This window comes from Eutrigla gurnardus (assembly GCF_963514095.1).
Source record: "Eutrigla gurnardus genome assembly, chromosome: 4".
Classification (NCBI taxonomy): Eukaryota; Metazoa; Chordata; class Actinopteri; order Perciformes; family Triglidae; genus Eutrigla; species Eutrigla gurnardus.
The window spans coordinates 30361050-30376461 of NC_139918.1; positions in this window are offsets into that span (position 1 = coordinate 30361050).

Here is a 15412-nt window from a genome sequence, read left to right on the forward strand (position 1 = left end):
ACCATGTTTTTATCACTCCAGAAGTAACTCAAATAAATACATTTAAAAAAAATCGTACTTCTTAACAGGGTGTTGTGGATGTTGACAGATGAGCTTTGACGTTCATAAACCTGTTACCGTTAAGGTTAATAATGGTATTATTATTATAAGATTGAAAGCGTAAGAAAAGGAAAAGTGTACTTTTTCTTTTTTCTTTTTTTTCAGTATGCCTTTTTCCCCGCCAAGAAAAGGGCTGCTGAAGTTTCAAGAATGTTTTTAAAATGTATCAAAGGTGCAAGATTATGAATACATGTATGAGGTTTGTCTCTGTTCTGTTTGGGAAGATAGATCACACATGGAAACACTTATTTACCGGATCAACATCGACGGGGCAGGAAGGGAGGCAGTGTGTGTGTCGTGTTTCATGTTTTTAAAAAAAATCACAGAAGATGAAAATGAAAGCCTTCAGTTCATGAAAACAGAAAGAAAAGTATGGTTCAACTTTTGATTTGAAATTCAGCTCCATACATGTAACACCTGACACACACCGGTCTGCACCTTCCTCCCGCCGAACGCCACCTCCCCCTCCCGTTAGACTAACCGAACTTAGTCTTTTGGCATGTGGTAGAATGTAATGTTGTGTATTAGACAGCTCCTATATAGACACCTTGACATACCTACCAACACGGGGACTGAATTATGGGCCAAATTATGTTCTCAGTGTTGATAATAAATGCTGCAATTAAAAGGAACATTTTGGACACAATTAAAAAGCATAGGATAAATTACACTGAGCTCAAACTTCCAGTTTAAACTTGAATTGTACTTCTAAGGGAGGGCTAATTGCCTGGAATGTAAATGAGGAAAAAGGTTTTCAGGAATAAAGAGGGAGTGTTGGTAGATATGCACTTGGAGCCCCTAGCTGTGTCTCCCACCTACAGAGGCCTGTCAGCATCACAGCCCTGAAAAGTAGCTTTTCCCTACTCGTCTGTTACCAGCGTAGACACAAATAACTAGAGATGGGACGAAGAAGGAATTTTATCGCAGATAAATATCGTCACGTGAAAAAGCCTCCAGGATTTTGTCATAAGGAAAAGACTCACACAATTTTATTCATAGATTATTTATTTTTTATTCGTCCTTTTCAATCTTCACACACACAAAAAACATTATATGCAGTATTTCTTGATCAAATTGGAAGTAAAGTGATTTCAGGACTTTTTGCTAAGAGGTTTTGAGCATATTATGATGATTATCAGGATAATATTGTGAGTCGCAATTATTTTGGCTAATAATAATGACATTTTCATAACATCTGATACCGACATAAAACTACCAGATTCAAGTAAAACCAATATTCTAACAGTTTGTTTATCAAGAAGAGCACAAAACATTTGCACACAATACATATTGCATTGATTTAATTCATTATCAGGCTTTTTTTCTTGTCCTGTTGTATTAGCTCTGTTTTAATTCTGTGGGTCCAAACTGAGAGGAAATGGGTAAAAAGAGTCTACTTTTCTGTGCGGTGGGAAAGTGAACCCTCTGTAGTGTGTGCTGTTATTATTCTTTCGGGCACAACACCATCGCAAGAGCATGCAGAAGACAACAAACAAACTGCTGGTTGTTAGAGGCATCTGTCCTGTTAGATAGAGTCCCCCCCCCCCCCCCCCCCCCCTCCTCAATTCTGAATATTTGGTATGAAAGAGAAGTTCATTGTGATTCATTGTTAACCAGTGATGTGAATATTAATCATGAAATAAAAAAAGATTAGCAAAAATATCCATTGCCGTCACAGTTGTGTCATTATTTGTATATTTATATACATTATATACATGTACTCATGTGTTGTGTAATGTATTTGTTTTTACTGCAAACAACAGGTTGGAATCAGTTGTAGACTATAATCAGCTGTTAAACAATAATCTGACATCTTTTATGAAATATTATACATACTGTGTGTGTGTATATTATATATATATATATATATATATATATATATATATATATATATATATACACATATATATATATATATATATATATATATATATATATATATATATATGTGTGTTTCTGCAGGTCTGGAACTGCTTGCTCTTTAGTCAGACTTTGGTGTCTGAATCATTGCAGCAATGACAGCATGACGGTTATTTTCTACACAGACCCAAAATATACACTTACTCATACAGGGTACATTGCCAAATGCCAGGAGAAAGACAATAATATCCATAATTCAAAAAGTAAACTTCCTAAACTTCCTTCCTTGTTCCATATAGCCTACCCCAGGGGTGGAAGGAAGCAGTAATGTTACAAATAAAAGTCATGCATTCAAAATATAGTATACAAATTAAAATAGTCCAGAACGACGGATTTCAGATCATGTAAATTATAGTATTGGAATCAATTTAATTATAAAAATAATATTGATTATTTAACTTCACTATAAATTCATTAAAAGCCGTGAGCCGATGGCTGATGCATAGAATTGATGGCAGATTAATGCAGTTGACGTCTATGGCATGACCCGCCCTACTCTGCCTTCGATTGGCTAGTCCTCGTTGCCGTAGTTGGTTGGATTGGTTAGATTCGCCTCGAGCGGTTGGTTTAGGGTTAGGCTAAGCCAATCAGAGTACAACAGGCGGGAAAGGCGTCCTCTGTCGGTTTGGAGAAGAACGGCAAGTAAACGAACGAGCCGTTGGGACTAAAATACGTCATAATGGGACGTACGTCAAAATTGAACTCAACTGTAAGTAAAGAAATTACTTGAATAACTGTGCTGAAGTAACCTTTCACCACGGTGGGTGTGTATTTAGTAGGCTAGCTAACATTAAATGTATTAATTTACTCGTTAACGTTACTTGTTAGCTAGCTAGCAAAATATTCGATATACCGTAGCAAAGCTACATTAGCTGTACTCCGCCCTATCTTTATTCAACTATACATGCGTTAAAATACACAGCGGCAGCTGTTTATGGGTAATGTACAACACGCTGTAATGGAGAGCTAGATTTCTTGTGATGAATAAATGTGTTTATGGTCCAATTTAACGTTGCCGTTAACGTTGCCGTTATCACTGCATGAAAAGTGGGATTTTCGTCAGTTAGCGGCCCTGTAAATTCCCGTGGAAGTTCAGGTTTACGACTGCAAACGGCAATTTGCAGGAAACACCGAAAACTGACGTAAATTGCCGGAAATTGACGTGGGCCTTGCTTGGCAGTTGTCCCCCCATGACCCCCCTCCCCGTAATCCTAGGGGAGGCTTTAACATGTAAATGAAAATGCTGTGAGCTATACAAATGCAAATCAGGGTAGTAGGGGGAGTTTTCCCCCAGGTGACATTTTTCTGAAAGGTGTTAACTTCATTTCATCTTCATTCAAAGATACACAAAACAATTTGCTTCAACAATTACTTTTAATCAGGCTTTGCCACAAAGGTAAAATGTACATTCATGCAAACAACATCACAGTCTCCTAGAGCTCAACCACTGTGCATAGTGGCATGACTACAGTGACCCTTTCTGTGCTTAAATGCACAGTGGATGTGTTAACCACACATCTCCCAGCAATGCGCTCAACAGGCAGAAATGATGCTGGGTATGACGTGTCTGTTCCCTGCAAGCTCCAAACTTCTATTGGCTTTCCATAAAAATGTCTGTCCGGATGGGGATGAAGCCAGGAAACTTGCGCAATAACATGTTTAAATGCAGTACCTTTTGACACAACATTAACAACTATAAACTGCTTTATAATGGCTGGTCGTAGTTCTGCTAGAGGGTCAAGGATGGGTTCATAGATCATAGATCTCGGCTGTGTTCGAAATGCCATACTAACGTCCTACTCAAACTTAATTGTGACGTAAATTTGAGTACGTAGTGCGTTCACATACAATAGTATGTGAATTTGTGCACGCGAGAAATGCCCGGATGTATACTGCATTGGCAAGAATTTCAGAGTATACAGCGGACCTTGCTAAATCTACTCAACTTCCCAAAATGCATTGCGGCTCGTCTGACTTCACAAGTTTTGGATAATGGCGGACGACTGCGGTGATTCTGGCGAGGAGCCCGACACAAACCGCGTACACATGTAAGTATACTGTAACATGATTGTTATGTTTCCAGCTGACTATTAAATCGTATTGATAATGAACGTTACTTTATTGTTGTTGGCATTGTACGTTAACGTTACGAATCGAAGGTCCTGCTAGCCGGCTAGCCTACTGACGGTAATTTACTATAGAGGTTAGCGAGCGCAAGCGAAGCGGCAAATGTGCCGTTTTTACCGACGTTAACTAATAATATACCGTAGTGCTTATGTTAAACCGTGGTTATATATTTACTAACGGTGATTAATAACGCCGTGCACCGTTGTCCGTTAAAGGGACGGATGCAGACACCGGGCGCCTCATTCAGTGGGGGGAACGAGGAGGAGACGTTCACATTCACCGGCAGGAGGGATGCTGCTCTGAGAGGCTTCACTTAAGAAAATGTGGTTTAAATGTTATAATTCTTATATCCAGGACTGCTGGAGACTCTCAGGATGTCCCAGGACTGCTGGAGACTCTCAGGATGATTGCAGTAAGAATATGTTCGGTGACTGCTAGCTAAGCTAAAATTAGCAAAGCAAGCCCGAGCTAAAAGTAGCTTAAAAGCTAATAGTCCAAGCTAAAAGTAGCATAGTAGCCTTGTAAAAGAACAAGAGAGAGGAACCCGTGTAACGTTAAGTTGCTTTGTTAAGTGTATGTTGTTGGTCTTTTACAGGAAGCTGTACGCCGTCTTCACAACTCGGAGACGAATTGTAGGCGCTACGAACCGGAGCAAGGGTACGATTTAAAGAATATGCTTTCATTCTGCTGTATAAGGAAATAGATGCGTTAACAGTAGATACCGATCTTAACTGTTCATTTTGTTTTCACAGACGAACCTCGCCTCATAACGAAGCTGTGACCTCTTACTTGCTCGGAGCTTTGTCCGCAAGTCCGGATTTCTATGACGCTGATAGTGACGCCATTGTGTGTAAGTAACTTTTACTGTTTTCTTCTTCCTTGTTTTAATTTTACTGTGACTTAAGTTTTCTTATTCATATCACTCATTTAATTGTTTTCCAGCTGCCTGTAAGACATACTATGAAACAGGAGCAGGAGCTTCAGACACACAGCCTGATCTCGCATCGCAGGCGGAAGCTGTGAAGACGTCAGCTCGGAGTCGTTCCAGGAGAAAGAGGGTAAGACTTATTAGATTTATTAGATCCGTTTTTGGTCAATGTGACCAAACCTACCTAAACCTATTTTTCAGGTGCATTAATAGATGTGTTGTGTCCATGCGCAGTGCATCGCGCAGTACTGATTGTCTTTATTTATTGTTTTACAGCTGCTGGAAGCGAGACGGAGTGTGCTTGCTGGCGATGAGGTGGACCGTTGGAAGTGCGCCACCACAGACATGATGTCGGTTGAGGAGGACGCCGTCGTTGGCGGGGTGTCTGGATGGATTGTGCGACCTCCATCCTCTCGTAGCCAGGAGCTCACCGAGCTCTGTGCGACTCTACAGTCGCGATTAGAGAAGACTCCCAAGTACAGGGCCACGCACCGCAGGCGGCTGTAAAATTGACCAAATTCGGACAGAATGTCGCCAGTTCATTTGTTTGTTGTGTGGGCAAATTTGTACAGTTGTGTGTTGTCTTGTCAATAAAGCTCTTTCTTTGAATACTTCCTCCTGGCAATTTTTCCTTTCCTCAATAAATTCATTCATATTTATATTTATAAATATATAAATAAATAAAAATAAATATATGTGTGTATATATGTATATATATATATATATATATATATATATGTATATATATGTATGTATATATATATGTATATATATATATATGTATATATATATATATATATATAGTGATAGATCTGCTAACCAATCACTAGTGATTATTCTTGTTTAAAAGACCCAGTGTGACCAATAGTAACACATCTGCCAACGGGGGTGGGGTTTACTTTTATAATGACTCATCAGGTTGACCAATAGTGACAGATCTGCAAACGTGGGTTGGCTTTACATTTATAATGACCAGATCTGCCAACCAATCACAAGCGATTATACTTGTTTAAAACTAGTGGTTTCATCCAATCCTGAGTGAGGATATTCAAGCCATCTCTGGCCAGGCGCGGTTTCGCTGCTATTCATATGCTAATTAGAGCCTTCGCTGTGGTTCGTTTCCGACAATTTTCGGCACAGACGAACGCGGCGTTCGCAGCCTGTAAATTGTCGTTAACTCCCGAAAATTAGGGAGATTTTCGGGCGTTTACAGGGACGAAAATCCGACTTTTCATGCAGTGTATGCTGCCTTCAGGTGCTAGTCGGAAGATCCTACTTCGGATTTGTGAAGTGGGAATTACGACCGTCATGTTAAAGTGTAATATTGTCGGGATTAATGCAAAAAAAAAAAAAAACATTTGGCGGTTACCTGTATATTGGGGGGGGGGGAATCCTTTATTGATTGCATTATGATAAGAATAAAACGATGTCACAGAAGAACTGGACAAGGTAGGTCGGCTAATAATAAGTAGGCAATTTCTTATGGCTATAGCGATACATTGATGTATATAAAGTTGTACTAGTAAAGTGTACATAGATTACATATACAAATTGTGTACACAAGTAACAGTTTATACTTGTTATATAAAGAATTAAGTACCATCCATTTCTGAATCTGTCCTCCGCCATTTCTTTTACTTGTGGATAACTTTTTCATTTTCACCCTCAGTGCTTCATTTGATTCAGCTCGATTTGATTTTAATTCCGTTGAGCAAATACTTACCAATCTTTGTCAAATACAGTAATTATCTCTGTGTCTTTTTAATACTATTCTTAATTTAGTTATTTTGAGCATAATTCCCCAAGGCAAACTCAAATGAAGCGAGAGTGCTCCTGGAACAGTTTTATGTTTGTTGGGAAATTACCTGGAAGTTGTTACATCTCACCAGGACAGATGTTCATTTTCAGCAGCAAAACATTTTAGCATATTTATTGATTCATTTTAATAGTTGTATAGAGTATAAATAATGAATATTGTGATACCAGGATTGTACCACCATGATTAAAATGGCCCGGTGCCCTTGTTTCTTCCTTTGTCCTTGCCTTCTGGCATGGCGCTGTATCCTTGAGCCCAAAGATAACCCGTGAAATTCCTTCCTGCTGGATGCCTTCACGGCAGTGATGATATGGAGCGCAGCTTGGGGACAGCTTGTGACACACGGCAGACAAGGAAAGTTTACTGTCCAGCCATTAGAAACAGAGAACAGTGTAGCCTACTATACACCAACACTCAAAACTAAAACCTTAAGACACCTTTTAAATTGATTTTCTGAGTTACATGTGAAACTAATTCAGAAATCCGTTACTTTATCTTCCAGTATAGTTTTTATCCAGAGACAATTAATATGTATCTTATTACAATGACATCCTGTTAAGACTATTATTTTACAGATCTGTACTCATTGACAGAGCTACATGGTGGTTTAGTGGTTAGCACTGTCACAGGGTTCGAGTCCCGGTTCGGGTTTCTTCTGTGCAGAGTTTGCATGTTCTTCCCGTGTTAGTGTGGGTTCTCCAGCTTCCTCCCACAGTCCAAAGACATGCAGGATTGGTTAATTGATGACTTGATGAAATTGCTTGTAGGTGTGAATGTGAGTGTGAATGGTTGTCTTTCTCTCTACATGTGATAAGGGGCCGTCCACACGAAGCAAAACAAACTTTTTCCGCACCAACAGCCGTCACCCTAAGGACCGTGACGAGGCGTTGTCACACGTTGGGATGGATTAATTAGACAAATAAATGCCTACATTCATGGGAAGTTAGCTAGCGGTTGTTTGTTAGCATCGTAATAAAGTAGCTTTTTCCCCGGAATATCGCCCCCCTCTCTCGGCTCCGTTATTTTTTCATACAGCGGCCCTGATACGCCGATGTACAGACGAGCAGAATATCTGCTACGAGCACGGAGGCCGCCGTTATTGTTGTTGTTACGAGACGTCGCGGGGGAAGAAGTCAGGCTCGAGGGTCGAGGAGCGGGGCGATGACGTCAGCGTATTCGTTTTCGCCGTCCACACGAAAACGATCACGAAACGGAGGGGTGCCGTTTTTTTCTTTTCCACCCTGAGAGCTGGTTTCAAAAAAGTGCGTTTTCACGCCGCGAAAACGCCGGATTCGTATGGACGGCAGGGCGAAACGCACAAGACTTCTGCGTTTACGCACCGAAAACGTTTTCGTCTGGACGGCCCCATAGACTGGCCTGCCTTTGCCCAATGTCAGCTGGGATCGGATCCCTACCCCCCCTGCTACCCTGGACAGGATAAGCGGTTGATAATGATGGATGGATGGATGAATGGATGGATGGACTCATTCACAGCTGTGAGATGGGCAACCATAAAATGTCTCTTACTTTTTTTTTCACATCAAAGATTCTGAGATGCAAACCAGATCAAACTCTGGTTCTGGTTTTCTTAGGGCTGATTAGACTTAAGATTGATCTTTGGCAGAGTTAAAAAAAAAACAAAAGAAGTAATCTAGTAATGTTTTTGTGATTTTCCTGCAGCAACAAGCAAGGAACAGTGAACAGAGAGGGCGGTCAGTTCCATAGTCAGTGGCCTTTCCCACTGGATGAATACGCCTAAGATTACCAGCTCAAACTCTATAAGTATGCCTCCATTACATCCCCCCACCAATACATTGAAGCATCTGCTAGGCCATAAACTCAATTCTTAGAGGTCCTTAGCTCTGAGCACATCCATATACTGTCTTTCATCAGGAATTTAGTGAGGATTAGATTTTACCTTTCCAAAAGTCCATTCATCCATGGCCTATAAGCTGCAGCTTGTCATAATAATGCAATATGAATTTTTCAGCCGTGGTTCTCATTTGTACTTCGTTAAGTTTACTCCCTTTGTCAACAAACGGTCTGCATGGAGGAGCAATTGATAACGTGCCTCACAATCTTCACAACATAGCACTCCACTGTGGAGATAAGTCCGGCTATGTGAGACTTCATAGCACTTAAAAACAATTACAAGCAAGTGAGGTTTCAGAAATCTTAGAGCTGGTGGTTAAATGTAGTTTCTTATGGGAATTTTTTAGGTGTTGGACACACTGGTACACTCTCAAAAGAGACATATTTACACATGCTACATACCTATTGGAAACTGAATGCATGCTTATTTACAAAACAACACAAGATTATAGTTTGAGATGGAACTAGTAACAGTAATGTGTAATACACTGCAGTAATGTTTTCTCACAGACTAATTAACCTCTCTTTTGAGTTAGAACCACTAAACTTCCTTGTTGTCGAAAGCAATAACTGTCAAAAATATAGTAGTTATATAAATCTTTTAAGATTTACAATTGGAAAGGAAGATGTTCTGTTCCAGCTTATCCTTTTCATGGTTTTGTAATTCAGGTCCTCCCAGTTCATCTGTTGTTGCATTTGTTGATGCATCGATTGTTGCATCATTAGCTATTAACTTATAGAGAATATTCAATTAGGCATGGGGGGATATGGAAATGTCATACCACGACGATCCTGGCCAAAATAATGGCAATTCACAACATTATCCCGAAAATCATCAAAAATAATATCCTTATGATTAAGATAAGATAAATCTATGTTAGTCACAGGGTGGGGAATGGGTCATTCCGTGTCATTTCATCAAATGCCTCCCACCTGACCATCTCAGAATGTCCTGAAAAAATTCAAGTACAAAGACACACTTGTTAATAGGACAAATCCAAAATATTAGGTCTCTACTGTCAACAGTTTTCTCACGAAACATCATTGAATGAAGGGTAGTTTAGACGGTTTTTGGCATCATACTCTGAAAAGCCATTTTAAACAGCAATATCTGGAAAACTATCTCACCTGTGGCCTTCAAAATTTCTACAGTGTATAAATGTTACTAATAGCCTCCAGACATGAAATATCAGGGGTGTAGCTCAATGATAACCTAGTATGGTAGGTACTTAAAATGTGGCTTGTTGAAATAAAGTAGTACATTTGAAGAGTGGCTGAGCTCCCATTTTTGCAGATAAAAGACTTCTATCATTTCTGCCTCTATCTCTGTTGTTAGCTTAAACATTCTACAAAATATGGTTTCTCTTAGATTATTAGTTTCACAGATATTAAGGCTCAAAAATGGAAGTTAACACATCTTTGCCCAACTTCAGAGTCATATTCCAAAAAACTGACAACACGTATCAGTTCCAAACTTACTTTTTTTGAAAGATCATATTCTTGTTAAAATCATATTAAAAAATCAGGAGGGTGTTTTGCCTCATTTTGTCGCAGTGATTTTTTTAAAATCCTGATATTGGTGGGGTTTTTGTGGCCGGTTTTGGTACTGCATGTCCTAACAGCCTACTTGTAAACATCACAGCAGGGCAATTCAATTGTGTTTTTTACCATTTACCAAAGACTTACATGTGACTAAATTCTACTGATAAATTTAGCCTTACGAAAACATTAAAATGTAGCACAGTTGTAGTTACAGAGGCAATAAGTCCTTGAATGTGAGTTAAACATGGTGAAAGCAGCTTTTAATGTCTTAAACCATGAACAAACATAGCATAATATTGAAGACTGTACATTTTGTCATACTTTAAGTACATACATTACACAACCAAATCAAATAATCTTAATTTGAGCATAAAGATTTTACATTACAGTAGAAAATTCTCCAACGTTTGATATTGAATAACAGTGTGTCGACTCACTATGAGGGATCACACATTTTTCATCTTTTAGATCCAATTCCTTCGTCACATTCATTAATTTGGCAGTCACTTTACAAATTGTCTAATGTACATCTCTGCTCTGTTGTGCTCATCTTTTTCATACATGCGCCCAGTTTCTGGAGAGGGAACGTCAAATCTTGCAATTCTATGCTGCAGTGGGACATTGCACATCTTCTCTTCTTGGCCAGTAGAAACTCTTGGTAGGGTCATGTGGGTGCATGAACTGAACCAGTACATCTTCATCTTCATCTGAAACATCTCTGATACTTCCTATCCACCATTTCTGATCATACACACAACTCACATATTGTCTCATAGTGAGCATAGAGACAAACTGTTATTCAATATCAAACTTTGGAGACTTTTCTACTGTAATGTAAAATCTTTATGCTCAAATTAAGATTATTTGATTTGGTTGTGTAATGTATGTACTTAAAGTATGACAAAATGTACAGTCTTCAATATTATGCTGTTTGTTCATGGTTTAAGACATTAAAAGCTGCTTTCAGCATGTTTAACTCACATTCAAGGACTTATTGCCTCTGTAACTACAACTGTGCTACATTTTAATGTTTACGTAAGGCTAAATTTATCAGTAGCATTTAGTCACATATAAGTCTTTGGTAAATGGTAAAAAACACATTTGAATTGTCCTGCTGTGATGTTTACGAGTAGGCTGTTAGGACATGCAGTACCAAAAACGGCCACAAAAACCCCACCAATATCAGGATTTTAAAAAAATCACTGCGACAAAATGAGGCAAAACACCCTCCTGATTTTTTAATATGATTTTAACAAGAATATGATCTTTCAAAAAAAAGTAAGTTTGGACCTGATACGTGTTGTCAGTTTTTTGGAATATGACTCTGAAGTTGGGCAAAGATGTGTTGACTTCCATTTTTGAGCCTTAATATCTGTGAAACTAATAATCTAAGAGAGACCATATTTTGTAGAATGTTTAAGCTAACACCAGAGATAGAGGCAGAAGTGATAGAAGTCTTTTATCTGCAAAAATGGGAGCTCAGCCACTCTTCAAATGTACTACTTTATTTCAACAAGCCACATTTTAAGTACCTACCATACTAGGTTATCATTGAGCTACACCCCTGATATTTCATGTCTGGAGGCTATTAGTAACAGATATACTCTGTGAAGTATATGTGTATGTGAATTTTGAAGGCCACAGGTGAGATAGTTTTCCAGATATTGCCGTTTAAAAATGGCTTTTCAGAGCATGATGCCAAAAACCGTCTAAACTACCCTTCATTCAATGATGTTTCGTGAGACAACTATTGACAGTAGAGACCTAATATTTTGGATTTGTCCTACTAACAAGTGTGTCTTTGTACTTGAATTTTTTCAGGACATTCTGAGATGGTCAGGTGGGAAGATTTTCAGAAATTTGATGAAATGACACGGAATGACCCGAATGTAAAACATTACAGCAACAAAGAAGATAGTACAACATGAAGAAAAACTGAAGAAATATAAGTAAGTAAGTAATGATACAATAAATAAGTAAACTTTAAAAAACACTAAATCCAAAAATATAATCGTGGTGAATGGTCACATGAAATAAGATAAATTAAATGTTGATTTTGCAGCCGATATTATTAATTGAATAAATAATATTAAATGATACACATACTGGAATCACTTTATCTTACATTAGAAACAGATATTTCTATTGAATCACAGATAGGACACAAAAACTTAAATCATAACGTCCCCCTGCATAAATGAAGGATAAATACATTACGATTACGATAATGTCAATTCATCACGATTGAGTTACTGTGAATCATTTTTATTAATTGCACTCGCATATCATTTTAAAATCAATGGCGTCCATGATAAAACATCTGAAGATGTCATAGACTAGGTAGGCCCTGGTATATTATCATTGAACCTTGCTTAGTCTAAGCAACAACAGTGAGTTGGTAAGAACATAAATAATGTTGACAATATGTTTCCCTTCATAGAGGAGTTCTGAACTCCTTTACTTAGCTCTTATCTATTCCAGGCGTTAGTGGACCACTCAGTCCTCCGTCAGAGGCCCCATTCCCAGCTGTCCACCGTCCTTGTATCTCTGACTTTTGCAATCACATGTACCCACACAAGAGAAGGTGTAAGGCACCTTGTCTCCTAAGTTTGAAGTCCGAGCCAACTGTGCTTTCAGATGAGGTTGCTATTGTTAGAATGCTTGTTATTTACTGAGGGTCACTTGAGGAGGTGTTGAGTATTGGACCCTACCTCCATCTGTCCTTCTCTTGTCTTACACTTCTCCATGCAGACACTGAAGATAGTGGTTGGTGCGTTTTTCACTCAGGCCTTGGGGAATCTATAGATTAAAAGTTTTATTCTGCCAACGATGACTGAACATTGCACATAACAGAGAAACAGGGCAAAAGGTAGGGTTTGAATTACAGTATATTTTTAATGCATTTTGGAAAAAAATCATGTATGTTCATTATGTGAAATGTTTTATGTGATGTGTGGCCAATTTGCAATGTCTGCACATTAAAGCGACATTTTGCTCGAATTATATTACAATATGTGTAAATGGAGTGATGTTGTGAACGACCTTTCCTTTCCATTCTGACCTTTGTCATGTATGTGGTGACATTGTAGTGATTAATTACCTAAATATACTAAAGTATGTCTTCTATAGTGACAGAAACTTGTTAGACATTGCATTTTTTATTGGCGAGCTTACTTGTTTATTGTAATGCATTTAATGAATTTGCTACTGTGTAGAAATGTCCCTTAGTCTGTAGTCGTGTTGCATGTTAAAACTTACCACTTACCTGAGTTACCAGAGCAGGGGCTTCACAATTTCTTAAACATATGCTTTTCTTTTCTAAAACTTAATAGGTGTTTGCTGTGAAACAACACCACTCTTAGGAATGAGACATCCTCTGCAAGGGTACCAATATCAAAGGTGAGGCTATCATTGCTGCTTCGTATTGCAAATAGTATCCATTATGTTAATGGCACTAACATGATCATAATATGTCAATAATCAGAAAGATATCTGTGACGTAAACCCATGATTATTTGGAAACGTGAATTACTCTGTTGTTTTAATAACTGTCTATATTAATGAAAAGTTAGATTACATAGATTTTCCGATTTAGTGGAATGATTTGAACCTCCTTTCCCTTCTCACTATGATCTATAGTTACCATCTCCAGGCTATTTGCGTCCTTGAAACTAATTAGGAGGAAAGACCCATCCACTTCCCAGCAACCACTGCAATCATACATTGTAGAGATAATTCCAGCAGGACTCTAGCGGTTCAACTTTTTACCCCTGCTGAAGTGATGTAGAATTGTACTCTAGGATGTGTCTCTAAACGATGGTGATTGACTGTGGCGATACATAATATATTCATCACTTATCACTGTATGTTTAATATACAACAATAATTGTTGCTCAGATTTATTTATGGTATAGTACATTTGATTTATTGGACATGAAACTGTTCAGAAAATTCATACAACTAATGAAAATTCAGCCATTCTAATGCCATCTTGATGAAATCCTGCAGCCATTAACATATTTATCAAGTTTTCTCAATAAGCATTAACTAGTATATGTAAGGTAAAACCAGCTCATAATGCAATTTGTATTGTATACAAAAATGTGCTTGATCTGCCTGAAAGTCCATCAGTGTGTCTTTGTCACAACATACAGAAAGGTTCACTCACTAGAATGCAGATCAAACACTGCTGTATTGTTTGATTGAATGAAAGACCGGACTGGGAACATAACTCAGGCTGATTATCTGCCTTGAGTTGTTTTCCCTTTGATATACGGATTACATTTAGAAATTTTAACACCAGGAATTATCGTGCTGCTCCCGATGGCCAGTCCGTGGCTGGCTGCAACCCCTCGTTTAGACTTCAAGTGACTTCAGCGTCTGAGCAGTGGCCATCCACTCGGGTGTGTGTGCACTTCCAATAGCTGTAAGCCAAATACACTGTCCAAAACGATAATAGTGAGCAAAGCGTTTTCTGAGTTTGTTCACAAAGAATCACACAAAAGTACCCGATGTGCTAGCAAGTTCCTTGGACATGAGTCATTCGGCTGTGCCTGCTGCCATGGACTACTACTGTTCATACTATTGCTTCTATTAATACCACCTCTACTGTTAATGCTACTACTACTATACTACTATACTACTACCAACACCAAATGCAGTTGGAACCCAAGGGTCTGGGCTGCACGAGATTTCTGCCTAAAAGCCTATTAAGGCAGTTTTTTCTCGCCACTGTTGCTGTAACGCTTGTCCCTGGGTGATGTTGTGACTTTGAAATTGTATTGACTCTGGAAATTTTGAGCGTATCTAGTCCTGCTCAATGTGTTAAGTGTCCTGAGATGACTTCTGTTGTGATTTGACACTATAAATAAAATTGAATTGAATTGAATTGAATTGAATTGAAAAATGCATGAAGAACTGGGGCAGCCGTATTAATTATGTCATGATAATAATAGCAACATTAGCCATAACTAAATGCATTTGTAGACCTGTTAAAAACATGCTATAATTCCCCAGTTAACTAAGTGTCACCAATATTCTAAGGTTTTATTCCAATGTACTAATACATGGCGAAGTAAAGTTTCCAAAAAAAAAGGACCAAGGCACAG